Source organism: Gossypium arboreum, chromosome 11 (genome assembly GCF_025698485.1).
Source record: "Gossypium arboreum isolate Shixiya-1 chromosome 11, ASM2569848v2, whole genome shotgun sequence".
Classification (NCBI taxonomy): domain Eukaryota; kingdom Viridiplantae; phylum Streptophyta; class Magnoliopsida; order Malvales; family Malvaceae; genus Gossypium; species Gossypium arboreum.
In genome coordinates this window covers 126,499,577-126,517,277 of record NC_069080.1, presented here as the reverse complement: position 1 = coordinate 126,517,277, position 17,701 = coordinate 126,499,577, and the positions used below count along the sequence as shown (strand labels likewise).

Below are 17,701 nucleotides of genomic sequence, written 5' to 3'. Positions count from 1 at the left end.
AACAAATAAAAAATGAGACTAAAATAATTCTTAAAATAATACATAAATTAAAAATATAATAAAAAGTAATTATATTAAAATTGAAAAATTGAAACAAATTAGAACTAAATTAAGAACCAAATTATATTAATAACAAAAGTTTTACAATATCAAGATAACATTAAAAACAACAAAAGAGTAAAGTAAAAGTACTAAATTTACTTAAAATTAAAAATAAAAAAATTAAAAATAATTTAATATTAAAATCGGTTTGGTAGGGCCTGGCCAAAAAATCTTACTCCGGGCTCGGGCCATTTTCTAAACGGGCCTCATTTTTTTGTCCAAGCCCATTTTTTAGGCCTATATTTTTACCCAAACCCTCCCATTTTTCGGGCGGGCCTTTGGGCCAGGTTGGGTTGCCCAGCCCATGCACACCTCTAATCTTAGCCTTTAATGCTCCTTCTATGCTTCTTTCTATGCTTCCTTCCTGCCTCATTAACCTCCTCTGCTCTTGTGCTTATAAAGCACTGATCAACTCCACTACTCTCAATTGAGTCAAGTCCCTAGTGTTCCCAAAAGAGGCAATAGTTGCTTCATATTTCTTAGGCACAGAGACAAGTATCTTCTGCACCAGTCTAGAATTAGAGAGATCAGTCCCAAGAACTCTTACCTTGTTGGCAATATCTATCAGCTTGTCTGAGTATTCTTTGATTGACTCAGACTCCTTCATTTGTAACCTCTTGAATTCTCTAATCAAGTTCAACACCTTCATGCTCTTGATCCTCTCATCTCCTTGATACTCAATTTTGAGGTAGTCCCTATCTCCTTCACTGATCCAAAAGCCATAATTCTATTGAATATGGCTGGTGAAACCGAAGCATAAAGACAAGACTTTGCCTTAGCCTTCCTGGTGGTTCTCTCATTGTGCATTTTGATCTGGTTCATAGTTGGATTTTTGGGAAGTAGAGTCACCTCATAGTCTTATCATAACCCTCTATGTATACTTGCATTCTCACGGCCCATGCTTGATAATTCTCTCCATAAAACATCGGTGGGGCTAAGATGGACAGGTTACTTGATCCCGATTCCATTTTCCTCAAAAAACCTCACAAGTGTATCTCTCAAATTTTCTCTCGGAACTCTCACAAGTCCCTCAAGAAAAATAACTCTGATGCCACTATTGGTTTAGCAAATACTTAAATGAAATATAGAACTAAAGATGAAATGAAGAGATTATTTAATTGATTAACAAAGCAGCCCTTATATACAAGTCCCAAGTAACAACCTCAACAAGAAATAAATTCAAATTGCTACTAACAAGATAACAACTCCTACTCCTACTAACAAGCTAACAAATCCCCCTAAGACTTAGTCTTATTATTTTAAAAATAGTTGCAGCCTTGAGATACTAACAGAAACAATGAAAATTGCAGCCTTCATGTGTAACATTCCGAAATAGGGCCTAAACGGAACAGTGGTTGCGAAACCACAAATCCGAGGTAGAAAAAAAATTATTTTATTATTATTTTGAGGTTCATGGTATGATTACATGATTGTGCGAAAATTTCGTGATAAAATTCTATGCATAAAGTACTTAAGTTGAGGTTAGGGACTAAATCGAATAATTTGCAAAACTTGCATTCTAGAAGTTTTTAGCATGAAATTATTTTGGAATATTAATTAGGAGATCTTAAATGGTAATTTGACCAATTTTAAGTTCATGGACAAAATTAGGACGTGGAAGGAATTTTGAAAGTTTAGTAAGGAGGGCATTTTGGTCATTTGGTTATTAACATTAATAAAAGGTAAAAGATGATAAAATTGTATCATCTTCTTCAAGTTACCAGCCGAACCTTACCTCTCTCCATAGCTGGGGTTTCTTCAACTTTCAAGCTTTATAGTAAGTGATTCCAAGCCCGCTTTTAATGATCTTTACGTTTTTAAGTCCGTAGCTCGATAAAGCTTATGCTAGCAATAATTTAAGTTAGGAATCAAATTTGGAAAAATACCCATAGGTGAAATTTGTGTATTTTGATGTTTTATGATGGAATATGAGGTTTTAAATTATGTTAGACAACTTGTGCTACTTGGTTTTAAGTGAAAACGAGTAAAAGGCTTAATCGGTAAAAATACCTAATAGTCATAAGTACATGTTAGTGTGTGAATTTGATGTTGTCATAGAAGGAAAAATGATCAGTATGTCATAAAACATAAGAAAATAGGGTGAAGTTTAATTTACGAGCCTTGGGGCAAAAGTGCAAATATGTGAAAGTTTAGGGCAAAATGTAATTTTGCCAAAGTTTGAGTAAAGGGTTGTTTTGATAAATGTTGATATTAAATAAGCTAAATTTGCTATTATAGATCAAGAAGAGCGAAATTCGGGAGTAGATCGGGGAAAAGAAAAAGTAAAGGACTAAATTGTAAACTTTAGTCACATTTTGTATCGAGGTAAGTTTACAGTAAATAAATGCAATATTCTTTTATTTTACATTATTATTTTCAATTTCCAGCATTTATATATTTATGTTATGAAAATATTTAAAGTCGAATTTAAGGTGAAGTGACGGAGGAAAAGTGTTAGAAAGCCCGGTTGAACCCTAGGAATGTTAGGATATTAGGGTTGACAGACGAATGAAATGAGCCATGTAAGTCCATATTAGAAATATGGCTTTGGAGACAGGATTGAGCCATGTAAGTCCATATTATATATGGCATTGGAGACAGGAATAATTCATGTAAGTCCATGTCAAAGACATGGCATTGGCGAGATATTGATGAGCAGAGCGACCTAGTATCCTTAGTATTCCGAGTGGTTCAACGGGTCAGGATCTGAGTTAAATTACAGTGAATTAACAGCAAAGGAAAAGTAGATTATATTTATGAAAAGGAAAGGTCGGTAAGAAAGAAGGTAAGGGAATAAAGAAGAAGATAGAAATTGAGAAGTAAAGAAATTTATGATGTTAGATGATATTATGCATAATTATCCATTATGTTGAATGTTGTGATTTATTTGCTTGTAAGCTTACTAAGCCTAGTGCTTAATCTCTTTATTTTCTTCTTCTTATAGTACTTATCTAGCCACTCGGGGATCGAAGGAAACGTCGGAGGCCGATCACACTATCAAAGAAATAACTCGGTATAATTAGACGTTTTGTTTTGTGTATGGCATGTATAGAAACTTAGCTACTTTTGGTATAATATGAACAATGAATGATGTGTAAATACTTGCTAGTGATTAGCTAATAAAAATGGCCGATGATATGCATGTTTATTAATATATATGATTGAATGGTGATTATCACATGAAAATTATGAAAAATGTGAAAGTAACCTAAAAACAGATTCAAGTAACAGAAATGATGTAACTTTGAAAAATCACTAAAAATTGTAGAAACATATTTTGAAGATGAATAATATATGAAATTAAAGCTTATTATGTCTATTTTCTTATGGAATAAGAAAAATAGGTAAATGTATTATATTTTATGATATATCTGAGTTTTAGTGAAACAGGGTCAGAGCGATTTCTGGATCCCCTGTTTCAAATTTGGAAATTCACCATAAATTGTACAAAACTAATTAGAAGTTTTACTTTATATGGTTATAATCCTTGTTGAGTCTAGTTTTAAGAGAAACAAACGGATTAGTGATATGAATTTTTTACAGGAAGAAAAATGGTTCGTAGTAAGAAGAGGTTAGTGCAGTCAAGTTTTGAAATAGGGGAAACTTTAACTAATAAACTGTACTAATTGGCCAAGTCAAAAATCTATAAAAAAAATTAGTAGATAGATATATGAGTCTAGTTTCAGGAAAAATTTACGGATCTTAATTTTGAGTTTTGTAACTCAAGATATGAATTTTTAGGCGACTACGACGCAGAATGGCAGCACATTCCAAAAAGCTTAAATAAACAATTTAAAACTATTTAAGTGATAGATTAAGTTTAGTAATGCCTCGTGCTCGATTCTGGCAACAGTCTCGGGTAAGGAGTATTACATTTATTGGTATCAGAGTAGGTTTAGTCGGTTCTCGGAACAGTTAGTGTGAGAAAAAGTCTAGCTATACATGCCATACTTGTATTTTGATAGTGTGACGACTCCTGACGATTTTTTTTAATAAATATTTTGTTTTATAGTAATGGATCCCGGGCGAGCTGGTGATGATGATGTAGAAAGTAATGCTTTGCTTCCACGAAGGGCGAGTGCCATCGAGAATAGGCCAGAATAGTTGATCGGGGAGGAGTGACTCGAAGCTCTCTTCCGAGCTTTGAATGATTTGTTTGCCGAGTTCGTTCGCACAAATTCGGCAGCTAGACCTCCACCCCTCATGATTCTCGGGCTACCCATGTAGCTCAAGCTTCCCGATCCACAGTGCAGTGGTAAGAGAAAAGCCACCAGTTGATAGAATCAGAAACAAGGGCGAAGAGTTCGAGCAACAAAAGATGATGATGCAGAAAGAGCAGAATTTTGGTTAGAAAATACTATCAGAGTCTTTGACGAATTATCTTGTACACCCAAGGAGTGTATGAAATGTGTAGTATCACTTCTTAAAGACTCAGCCTACTACTGGTAGAAGACACTTGTATCAGTTGTACCGAAAGAGAGGGTCACTTGGGATTTCTTTCAGGAAGAAATTCGTAAAAAGTACATCAGTCAGAGGTTTATTGACCAGAAGAGAAAGGAATTCCTGGAATTGAAACAAGGCAATATGATGGTGACCGATTATGAGCGTGAATTTGTCAGGCTCAGTAAATATGCTCAAGAATGTGTGTCCACAGAGGCTATCATGTGTAAAAGGTTTGAGGATGGGTTAAATGATGATATTCGATTGTCGTTGGGTGTCCTAGAAATAAAAGAGTTCGTTATTTTAGTTGAGAGAGCACTGTAAGGCGGAGGAGCTATTAAAAGAAAAGGCAAAGTTGAGACAGAGACACAAGATACAAAGAAGAGACAGATGAGCAGATCATTTCAGGCTACATCCAAGAGGCCCAAAGAGTTTTCTACCAGATCTAGCTTTTCGGCAGGGCAATCTAGTCAGAATAGAGGTAGCAGATTTAAGGATCCGAAGGCTCAGACCACCTCGACTACAAGTGTAGGTAATGTCAGACAGGGTAGATCAGGGTGTCCACGGTGTGGTAGACTTCATTATGGTCCTTGTCGGGCAGGCGAAAATGTTTGCTATAAATGTGGTGCTCCAGATCATTTTGTACGAGAATGTCCAGAAGTGGCTAGCCGAGAGGTAACACAGAGTGCTAGATCCGGAAATGCTCCTACTAGAGGCAAATCACCGAGGCAACCAGGAGTAGGAGCAAGTAACAGAGGTACCTCTAGAGATTCGGCTGTGAGACCAGATGTTAGAGCCCCTGCAAGGACTTATGCTATTCGTGCACGCGAAGAGGCATCCTCCCCCGATGTGATTACGGGTACATTTTCTCTACATGATATTAATGTCATTGCTCTGATTGATCCGGGTTCGACTCATTCTTATGTTTGTATGAAATTGATGCCTAGTATAAGTATGCCTATATAATCTACAAAATTTGTGATTAAAGTATCGAATCCATTAGGCAAGCATGTATTAGTAGATAAAGTATGTAGAAATTGTCCTTTAATGATTAGAGGCTACTGTTTTCCAGCCGATCTCATGCTATTGCCATTTGATGAGTTTGATGTGATTCTTGGTATGGATTGGTTGACTACTCATGATGTGATAGTGAATTGTGGAAAGAAATTCATTGAGTTGAAGTGTGAAAATGGTGAAATTCTTGGGTTAATTCGGAAGAGTCGATAGTTCATTTCCATAATTTCGTTATATCCGCTCGAAATACTTGAGAAAAGGGTATGAAGCTTATCTTGCTTTTGTGTTGAACACTAAAGATCCGAATTGAAAATTGAATCGAGTGCCTGTGGTATGTGAGTTTCCCGATGTGTTTCCGGAAGAACTACCAGGTTTGCCTCCTGTTAGAGAAGTTGAGTTTGGTATTGAGTTGATTCCAAGTACCACGCCCATTTCTATTGCTCCTTATAGAATGGCTCTATTGGAATTGAAAGAATTGAAAGCTCAGTTGCAGGAATTAATAGATAAAGGCTTTGTAAGACCCAGTAGTTCACCATGGGGTGCACCAGTGCTATTTGTAAAAAAAAAAGATGGATCGATAAGATTGTACATAGATTATCGGCAACTTAACAAGGTAACAGTAAAGAACAAGTATCCATTGCCTAGAATTGATGATTTGTTTGATCAATTGAAGGGAGCTACTGTGTTTTCCAAGATAGATTTGAGATCCGGATACTATCAGTTGCGAGTTAAAGAGTCAGATGTCCTGAAGACTGCTTTTGGACTAGGTATGGTCATTATGAGTTCCTTGTGATGCCATTTGGCTTGACTAATGCTCCTGCCATTTTCATGGACTTAATGAACCGAATTTTTAGACCATACTTAGATAAGTTTGTAGTTGTGTTCATTGATGATATTTTGATTTATTCTCATGATGAGACTGAGCATGCAGAGCATTTGAGAACAGTTTTACAAATTCTGAGAGATAATCAGTTGTATGCCAAGTTCAGCAAAAGTGAGTTCTGGTTACGAGAAGTTGGTTTTCTTGGACATATTGTCTCAGGTGAAGGTATTAAGGTTGATACGAGTAAGATTTCAGCCATTGTTGATTGGAAGCCTCCTAGAAATGTATCAGAAGTTAGAAGTTTTCTTGGTCTTGCTGGATATTATAGACGATTTGTGGAGGGATTTTCCATGATAGCTACCCGCTGATTGAGACCGCTACGGAAGGATGTTAAGTTTGAATGGATGAGAAGTGCCAACAAAGTTTTGACAAGTTAAAGGCATTGTTGACGGAAGCTCTATCTTAGTACAAATTGAACCGGGTAAAGAATTTGTGATTCTGATGATGCATCCTTGAATGGGCTCGGTTGTGTACTTATGCAGGAAGGAAAGGTAATTGCTTATGCCTCTAGACAATTGAAGCCACATGAGAAAATATATCCGACACATTATTTAGAGCTAACTGCTATTGTATTTGCATTGAAGATTTGGAGACATTATTTGTATGGTGAAAGGTGCCGGATATTTACCGATCATAAAAGCTTGAAATACTTGATGACTCAAAAAGATTTGAATTTGAGGCAAAGAAGATGGTTGGATTTGCTTAAAGATTATGAGTTAGTGATTGATTATCACCCGTAAGGCAAATGTAGTTCTTGACGCTTTAAGCGAAACTTTTATTTACATTAGAGCTTTGAATACCAATTTAGCCATGTCGGATGATGGTTCTATTTTAGCTGAATTTAGAGCTAAACCGGTATTTCTTGAAGAGATTTGTGAAGCTCAGAAAGATGATAATGAGTTACAAGCTAAAAGAGTTCAATGTGAGTCAGGCATAGAATCAGATTTCTGGATTGGTTCTGATGGTTGTTTGATGTTTAGAGACAGAATTTGTGTACCAAAGAATGATGAGCTTATTCGAAAGATTTTACAGAAGCACATAGCGCTTCTTTATCTATTCATCCAGCAGACACAAAATGTATAATGATTTGAAGAAATTGTATTGGTGGGTAGGAATGAAAAGAGATATTTCAGAATTTGTTTCTAGATGCTTGATTTGTCAACAGGTAAAGGCCGAACATCAGGTACCCTCAGGATTATTGCAACCTGTGCTAGTTTCGGAATGGAAATGGGACAGAGTTACTATGGATTTTGTGACAGGATTGCCGTTAACACTGAAAAAGAAAGATGCGGTATGGGTTGTGATTGATAAGCTAACTAAGTCGGCTCATTTTATCCCAATCCGTATGGATTATTCACTTGACAAGTTGGCCGAGTTATACATTTCAGAGATAGTTAGACTACATGGAGTGCCATTATCGATCATTTCAGACATAGATCCAAGATTTACTTCACGGTTCTGGTTGAAGTTACAAGAGGCTTTAGGTACGAAGTTGAGTTTTAGTACGGCTTTTCACCCTCAGACCGATGGTCAGTCAGAGAGAGTTATTCAGGTACTTGAAGATATGCTTAGATGTTGTGTATTAGAATTTCAAGGTAGTTGGGAAAAATACTTACCATTGGTAGAGTTTGCCTACAATAATAGTTATCTGTCAAGTTTGAAGATGGCACCTTATGAAGCTTTGTATGGACGTAAATGCCGCACACCTTTATATTGGATGAGCTTAAAGAAAGCCAGATTCTGGGGTTGACCTAGTTAAAGAAAAGAAGAAAAGTGAAAGTTATCGAAATTGTTTAAAAGCGACTTGATGCATGTAAGTCGATGCGATTTAAAAGAAAAGAGATCGAATATCAAGTTGGTGACAAAGTTTTTTGAAAGTATCCCCGTGGAAGAAAGTTCTCAGATTTGGCAAGAAAGGCAAACTAAGTCCACGTTTTATTGGACCGTTTGTAGTGATTGAGAGAGTCGGACCATTAGCATATCGGTTAGCTTTGCCAATTGAGTTAGAGAAGATTCATAATGTATTTCATGTGTCTATGCTACGTCGTTATCGTTCAGATCCGTCACATGTGATTTCTCGACAGAGGTTGAGATTCACCGGACATGACTTACGGTGAAGAACCCAGAAAGATTCTAGCTCGAGAGGTAAAGCAATTAAGGAACAAAAGTATTGTGCTTGTGAAAGTACTATGGAATAGACATGGGGTAGACGAGGCTACATGGGAACCCGAAGAGGCTATGCGAAAACAGTACCCATATCTCTTCACAGGTATGATTTTCGGGACGAAAATCCCTAAAGGGGGGAGAAATGTAACATTCCGAAATAGGGCCTAAACGGAATAGTGGTTGCGAAACCACAAATCCGAGGTAGAAAAAAAATTATTTTATTATTATTTTGAAGTTCGTGGTATGATTACATGATTGTGCGAAAATTTCGTGATAAAATTCTATGCATAAAGTGCTTAAGTTGAGGTTAGGGACTAAATCGAATAATTTGCAAAACTTGCATTCTAGAAGTTTTTAGTATGAAATTATTTTGGAATATTAATTAGGAGATCTTAAATGGTAATTTGACCAATTTTAAGTTCATGGACAAAATTAGGACATGGAAGGAATTTTTGAAAGTTTAGTAAGGAGGGGCATTTTGGTCATTTGGTTATTAACATTAATAAAAAGGTAAAAAGATGATAAAATTGTATCATCTTCTTCAAGTTACCAGCCGAACCTTACCTCTCTCCATAGCTGGGGTTTCTTCAACTTTCAAGCTTTATAGTAAGTGATTCCAAGCCCCGTTTTTAATGATCTTTACGTTTTTTAAGTCCCGGTAGCTCGATAAAGCTTATGCTAGCAATAATTTAAGTTAGGAATCAAATTTGGAAAAATACCCATAGGTGAAATTTGTGTATTTTGATGTTTTATGATGGAATATGAGGTTTTAAATTATGTTAGACAACTTGTGCTACTTGGTTTTAAGTGAAAACGAGTAAAAAGGCTTAATCGGTAAAAATACCTAATAGTCATAAGTACATGTTAGTGTGTGAATTTGATGTTGTCATAGAAGGGAAAAATGATCAGTATGTCATAAAACATAAGAAAATAGGGTGAAGTTTAATTTACGAGCCTTGGGGCAAAAGTGCAAATATGTGAAAGTTTAGGGGCAAAAATGTAATTTTGCCAAAGTTTGAGTAAAGGTTTGTTTTGATAAATGTTGATATTAAATAAGTTAAATTTTCTATTATAGATCAAGAAGAGCGAAATTCGGGAGTAGATCGGGGAAAAGAAAAAGTAAAGGACTAAATTGTAAACTTTAGTCACATTTTGTATCGAGGTAAGTTTACAGTAAATAAATGTAATATTCTTTTATTTTACATTATTATTGTCAATTTCCAGCATTTATATATTTATGTTATGAAAATATTTAAAGTCGAATTTAAGGTGAAGTGACAGAGGAAAAGTGTTAGAAAGCCGGTTGAACCCTAGGAATGTTAGGATATTAGGGTTGACAGATGTAACGTAAATGAGCCATGTAAGTCCATATTAGAAATATGGTTTTGGAGACAGGATTAAGCCATGTAAGTCAATATTATATATGGCATTGGAGACAGGAATAATTCATGTAAGTCCATGTCAAAGACATGGCATTGGCGAGATATTGATGAGACAGAAGCGACCCTAGTATCCTTAGAATTCCGAGTGGTTCAACGGGTCAGGATACGAGTTAAATTACAGTGAATTAACAGCAAAGGAAAAGTAGATTATATTTATGAAAAAGGAAAGGTCAGGTAAGAAAGAAGGTTAGGGAATAAAGAAGAAGATAGAAATTGAGAAGTAAAGAAATTTATGATGTTAGATGATATTATGCATAATTATCCATTATGTTGAATGTTGTGATTTATTTGCTTGTAAGCTTACTAAGCCTAGTGCTTAATCTCTTTATTTTCTTCTTCTTATAGTACTTATCTAGCCACTCGGGATCGAAGGAAACGCCGAGGCCGATCACACTATCAAAGAAATAACTCGGTATAATTAGGCGTTTTGTTTTGTGTATGGCATGTATAGAAACTTAGCTACTTTTGGTATAATATGAACAATGAATGATGTGTAAATACTTGCTAGTGATTAGCTAATAAAATGGCCGATGATATGCATGTTTATTAATATATATGATTGAATGGTGATTATCACATGAAAATTATGAAAAATGTGAAAGTAACCTAAAAACAGATTCAAGTAACAGAAATGACGTAACTTTGAAAAATCACTAAAAATTGTAGAAACATAGTTTGAAGATGAATAATATATGAAATTAAAGCTTATTATGTCTATTTTCTTATGGAATAAGAAAAACAGGTAAAGGTTTTATATTTTATGATATATCTGAGTTTTAGTGAAACAGGGTCAGAGCGATTTCTGGATCCCCTATTTCAACTTTGGAAATTCACCATAAATTGTACAAAACTAATTAGAAGGTGTAATTTATATGGTTATAATCCTTGTTGAGTCTAGTTTTAATATAAATAAACGGCTTAGTGATATGAATTTTGTACAGGAAGAAACATGGTTCGAAGTAAGAAGAGGTTAGTGCAGTCGAGTTTTGAAACAGGGGAAACTTTAACTAATAAACTGTACTAATTGGCCAAGTCAAAAATCTATGAAAAAAATCAGTAGATAGATATATGAGTCTAGTTTCAGGAAAAATTTACGGATCTTAATTTTGAGTTTTGTAACTCAAGATATGAATTTTTAGGCGACTACGACGCAGAATGGCAGCACATTCCGAAAAGCTTAAATAAACAATTTAAAACTATTTAAGTGATAGATTAAGTTTAGTAATGCCTCGTGCTCGATTCTGGCAACAGTCTCGGGTAAGGAGTGTTACATCATTGCCAATACTAGGCTTCCTTAATAAAGGTTAAGTTTTTTTTCAAGTGCAGTAACCTTTTCATGGTCTGGCAAAAGACAACCAATAGTGTCTTTGTAAAAACAATGGAAGCAGAGTACCGTGCAGTGGAGATAATAGCTCAATAAAGCACTTGACTTTTGCAAACTATTGGTGGACTTGCATCAAGCGGTGGAGACTCCAATTCCTTTATATTGCGACAACATGTCAACAATATGCTTGGCAGAGAATCCAGTCTTTCATGCAAGAACTAAACATGTAGATGTGCATTATCATTTTATTAGAGAAAGTCTTGCAAGAAGAAATCAAGCTAGAACATGTCAGACCGAAGACCAAGTTGCAGACCTGCTCAGAAAAGGCTTGTGTGGCAGCAAGCTCGGAAGCTTCTGTCATTAGTTGGACATCGTAGAAGTTGGTGTTAAGAAGGAGTGTTGAATATCAACTCCAACTTATTGGAAAATATCTTTCGCTAGTGTTCACTGATGTACAAAGCTTAGCTATTTTCTTTAGTTTTTAGGTGCAGCCCAAAGATCTATGAACTAGCCCGTGTTTGACTAGCCAAACAGACAAACGACCCTGCATCTTGCAAGTTTGCTCTTAAGTTTTCTATTAGTTGGATAATGAATCTCACATTCTTTAGAACAAAAAGCGGAGCGAGTATAAGTTTATATAAAGATCATATCCCACATTGTTTAAAAAAATAAGGAAAAAGGAACTTCGGATCTAAAGAATTGGTAACAGTATATACCCATGCAATTGTTTGTCTCTAACAATTAGGTGACAAAAATTTTTATGTTTAATAGATGGATAATCAAATTTGAATCAATTGATGATTATATGTGTAGTTTATTAATAACATTCGATAAACTTTATAACTAAAAATATGATTATAAAATAATAATATATTGTAAATATCATAATAATAAATTATTTATAATTTAAATGTATATCGAAAAATAAAATAAAAAGAGATTATGTATTTACTTTTATTGATAGTATCCTTTAATTTTATTATATTTATTTATATTTTGAAATTAATATAATATAAGATCATTTTATTTTTATTTATATAATTTTTTAATTATAGCTGTTGAATGTAGAGAAATTTGTGATGCATGCAGGATTTAGTAAATTTGAAGGTTATCAGTCTCGTCTGTTCTAAGAACCTTGTAAGAATCCCAGACCTCTCCAACGCCACCAATCTTGGAAAGATATACCTTAACCGGTGTTTTAACTTGTGTGAGCTTCCTCCATCCCTTCAGCATCTTGAGAAGCTAACTCATTTGGACTTCAGTTACTGTAAAAATATTAGATCTCTGCCTAGCTTGTATAAAGCCACATGCCTCACCAAACTTGATCTTAGTGGCTGCTCAAATCTGTTAAGTTTTCCAGAGGTTTCATCGAATGTAACAGAGCTATGGTTAGATGGAACTGCAATTGAAGAAGTTCCTTCCTCCATCGAATGTCTTTCTAATCTTTGTGTATTCAACCTATGGGATTGCAAGAGGCTTAAATCTCTCCCCACAAGTATTCATAAATTGAAATCTCTTGAAAAATTCAATCTTAGAGATTGCTCAAGATTGGAGACTTTCCCAGAAATCTTGGACACCATGGAGAGGTTGAGAGATCTTGATTTGAGCGGAACGGCTTTGAAGGAATTACCATCTTCAATTGACAATTTTATTGGCCTTGAATATTTGAGATTGAACAACTGTGAAAACCTTGTTTGTCTTCCTAATGGCTTTTATAAATGAAAATCTCTTTGGGGACTTGATATTTGTGATCGTTCAAATCTTGTTGTAAAAAACTTGTTTTCTGCCATTGGAGACAGACCAGTGAAGCTGAAAGATCTCCACGGGTTATCCTCATTGTACAAATTAGATTTATCTGAAACCAATCTTGAGAGCTTACCTACAACCATCAAACAATTTCCTTGGTTGCAAGAGTTAATCTTGTGGAATTGCAAGAGATTGAAATCATTACCAGAGCTTCCACCAAGCCTAGGACATTTGGATGCAGATAGCTGCACTTCACTAGAGGAAGTGTCCAATATTAAAAAGCTTTTTGAGCAATCACTGTTCTGTCAAGATGAACCATATCGATGCTTGAAGTTGATATTTACCAATTGCTTCCAACTAAATGAGAAAGGTATGGGGAATCATGGAACACCAAAGTTGAAGACACCATTTAAGCAAATGGTGAATGTACTAAAAGATTATCATCAGGTCTGCTTCTTCTTCTTCTTCTTCATCCAAATGGCTAGGCTTGGTGGAAGCTCTGGTAATGATTTCAATCTCTTGCAATTCCACAAGATTAACTCTCATCGGTAGGAATTTTGGCATTAGATGTGAATGTCATCTAAAATCCTATAATGGCGACAGTCATGACCGAATGTTTGGGTGGGATCACATGTTCCTCTTATATGATGATTTCAAAGTTTGGGAGTTCGTTGAAAGTCATCAAACAAGTGTATTTACAATGAAACTTCCTTTAAATTCTACCCTCTTCTTTATGGGTCGAATAGTCACTAAGGAATATGTAACTGGAGATAAAACAGTGCGGGGTTCATCTATTGTTTGCAAATTAAGGATTCAATGTATGACACCTCAATGATGCTTCATATATTTCATATGCCCTAAATAAATATATATTTTGTTTATAAAATGTTTATTTTCTTAATACATATTTATCATAGGTTTCGTTTATAAAGGTTTATTTTTCACTCAAATTTTATATCTTCTTTTTTTTATTTTTATTTCCTATTGCTCAAATACAATTAGAAATTTAAGGCTTATCTAAATGGATTTAAATAAATATTAAATATTTATAACTCAAAGGGCATACTTTAAAAATAGTAGGAAAAGTTCTAAATAAAATTATATAATAAATCATATTTTATATTGTTTTTATGATGAATTTTTTTCCAAAATAAAATAGATTGCAATTTTGGATCATGAATCAAGAAGGGAAAAAAAAGACAACAATTAATATTTTTGACTATTTACATAACTGGAAATATATATATATATATATATATATATGAAATATATAAAATACAAAACTTGGTTAAATGGCAAGATTCAACATTGAGAATTCTTTTGGTAAGACAACATTGAGAAATTTAACATCTTTGTAATAATTGACTTTATTCAAACATAAACTATGTTCAAAATTTTGGGTTTTGTTCTTGTGTTATTCTTTCGTTTTCTAAGTGTTTTTTTCCCTCTTTTACCAAGAGGCTAAAATCTAAAGATTATAGAAGAACTAAAATATTTTAGGAATAATATTTGATATATCGTTAATGCATAAATTTTATATATTTTAGTAAATAATAACATGAGAAATTATTATTAAATTAAACAAAAATATGGAAATTTTTAAATAAATAGTAATAATTTTATTTAAACATGATTAAACATTAATAATAACTATTATAAATAAATATTAATAAATCTAAGATTTAGGATGTCGAATTTAAGGTACTTGAGTTTAAAATTTAAAGGCTTTAGCATTTATTTATAATTAATTACTATTTAATGTTTGTATTGGATTTTAGACATATATGCATGGGAATATAGCTCTAAAAATTTCTAAATATATAGAAAATTTTAAGGAGTAACTTACATTAGAATGATCCTAACAACTAAAATTTTTAGGCACCAACAAAATTTTGCCATATCATCAAATTTTAAAGATATAAAATTATTATTATACACTTATCTATAGAGAAATTATTTTATGGACTCTTCTCACTACATTATTCATGATCCCTTTCCAGTTATTTAATAACATTTTAATAATTTTTTTCTAACACATAATTTTGGTAATTTTTTATCCTAAACCCAAACTCAAACCCGTAACCTTGAACCTTGAATCTTGAACTCGAACCCTTAACCTCAAACCCTTGAACCCTAAACTCTAAACCCAAAATCCAAACCTGAACCCTGAACCTTAAATCTCGAACCCAAATCCTAAATTTCGGAGTTTAGGGTTTAAAGTTTAAGGTTCAAGGTTCGAGTTTAAGGTTCGGGGTAAAATAAGTACCAAAATTATGTGTCAATGACATGAAAAATATTGCACAAAAAAATAGCTTATAGAAAATAATTAAAATTTGTTAAAGAAGAAAAATGTATGTTTGTAATTTGAAAAATTAATTATTTTAAGTAATTTAATTAAAGTTAAATTAAATTGGAGAAGATATTAGATATAGATGAGTGTATAATAATACTTGTTATCTTTAAAATTTAATGACATGACACTATTTTATTTGTGTCTAAAAACTATACTTTTAGATGATACTAATATAATTTATTCCCAAAGTTTAAATATACTTATGTCGACAGGTATATATATCTAATATTTAAATCTGGTTCCAAACCACTAGATTTTCATCAGCCAAAACCTAATCTTGTTTAATAATTTGCAAAACTAGTTTTAATCACTTCTTAGAGGAACACAACCAAACATATTCTCAAACTACGCACTAATCTCTCATTACCCTTTTTAAGAAATGAGAATTGCATTATTTTCAGAGCATCGTGTCTTACAAACTATATATTCCATTGTCACCAGAAGCTCCATTGCTGCAACAAAATTATTTTGTTTGTAACTATTCATTTTTTATTACTAACATTTTTACTAATAGTATACAATTTCTTGAAAGGTCCTTGACCAACCACTTTAAAACATAAAATGCTTCTTAGACTTGTAGTAGAGTTAGAATGATGTACAACTACGCAAAGATTGTCTAACTTTAGAAGTTTAGCAGGATCGTTGAGTTGCTTGACTATTGCAATGCTCTAGAGAGCACAGGTTAGACTCATTAGAGGTTTAAAATACCAACATTGTTAAAAAGTATATTTTTTAATATTTCCTGAATTACAAATGTCTCCTCTCTTGATTAAACAAAAAGATACGCTTGAATATGAGTATACAAGTAACACATTGTTTACTAGAAATAATATGTGAGTGTAGCTTCAACTTCTACATAAAGTGTGTGAGAGTAACTTCCATGAAATATTTATATCTCTCCTAGTTAAATTGAGTAATGTCTCTTTTAGTCTAAGTATTTAATTTAAGTTTTTTAAAATATTTTTTTTAATTTTACTCTTCAAAACTGATGGGCGTCGAAACTATCAAATAAAAATCCTACAATAAATTAACTCTAGATAGTAGTAAAGAGTAGTAGGGTCAAATCCATATGGATTGATTATTGTTATCCAATTTCATTTTTTCTTGTGAACAGGGTTTTTGTCGTGGCAATAGTCGTGTCCACAACTCTAAATGAACTCGTTGAAAAATAAGCAAACAAAATAAATTAGAGGAGTTGAAAATGTTTAGAAATTAAATAAGTGAGATAGTAGAAAAAAATAATTTATTAATCGAAAATAAGATAAAATAAGAAAATGGATTTGAATTTTGTAAACAGAAATATTAAGCCTTAGCCTTAGACTTGGTGAATTACGGTTTCCGAATTGATCCTCGAAAATAGATTTTCTCTTCCAAACCATATGTTAGTTATAGCGATCAAGAACGTCCTAATCACCAATTCTTCATTTCGTAGCTGATTTCAGTACTACTTGCAAATCAACCCTTACTGATTGTCTAACCATGATACATGCGTTTGCAATTCAAGACCCTGACAGCCTTACGTTTTGAAGAACCCAACACAGATCAACGACCTCAACCGCATGGAACATTTAAATCCAGCCACTATCTCCCTTGACGAAAATCTCACTAGTATGACCCGCCAGGATATGCCAATTTGTTCATAGAAATCCGAATACAGTATGGCCGACTCGTCTTCCCAACTGTACACCAAAATGACTCCAACCCAACATGCACTTTGTGTTGAAATCAAATTAACTTTAAGGGGTGAATTTGTATTATCCCATATTCCGAAGAGATGGTGAATATCGTTATGAAAGATTTTTAATGCGGATTCATTTCTCACGATTCTTAACCGGAAAGAATACTGGCCTAAAGCTAAGTAGAAGTTTAGCGAAGTGCTTGGTTGGTGTATGAAAATGATTTTAACGGAAATGGTGGAAGATGAAAAAGGAAAGACACTTGTTAAGCAATTAAGCCAAAATATTGAAATGGAAATAAAAGTTGGCAGAATGTCTGTACTTCACGCGTGAAAAGAAAGAAAAGAAATGAATTGATTTTTTCTATTAAATTTTCAGGTATTCAAGGTGTGTTTTTCTAAAGGCCACCACACACCCTATTTATATAAAAACCACGTACTAAAATTAGCCTAACCCACCTAACAACTAATTACATGAAATAAAATATCAGATTTTCTTTTTTAAATATGGTTTTTACAAAGTAAAAAATATAATAAGCCCTTAAATGTCTCCAAA

General features: G+C 33.5%; 1 long non-coding RNA gene across 1 annotated transcript; it reads left to right on the top strand.

The window, feature by feature from the left end:
- The first annotated feature begins 2,358 nt into the window (after nucleotides 1-2,358).
- On the top strand, nucleotides 2,359-3,254 carry LOC128284230 (uncharacterized). Its single transcript, XR_008274606.1, has 2 exons — nucleotides 2,359-2,427; nucleotides 3,047-3,254. It is a non-coding gene; the product is annotated as an uncharacterized LOC128284230 (long non-coding RNA).
- Nucleotides 3,255-17,701: the final 14,447 nt, after the last annotated feature.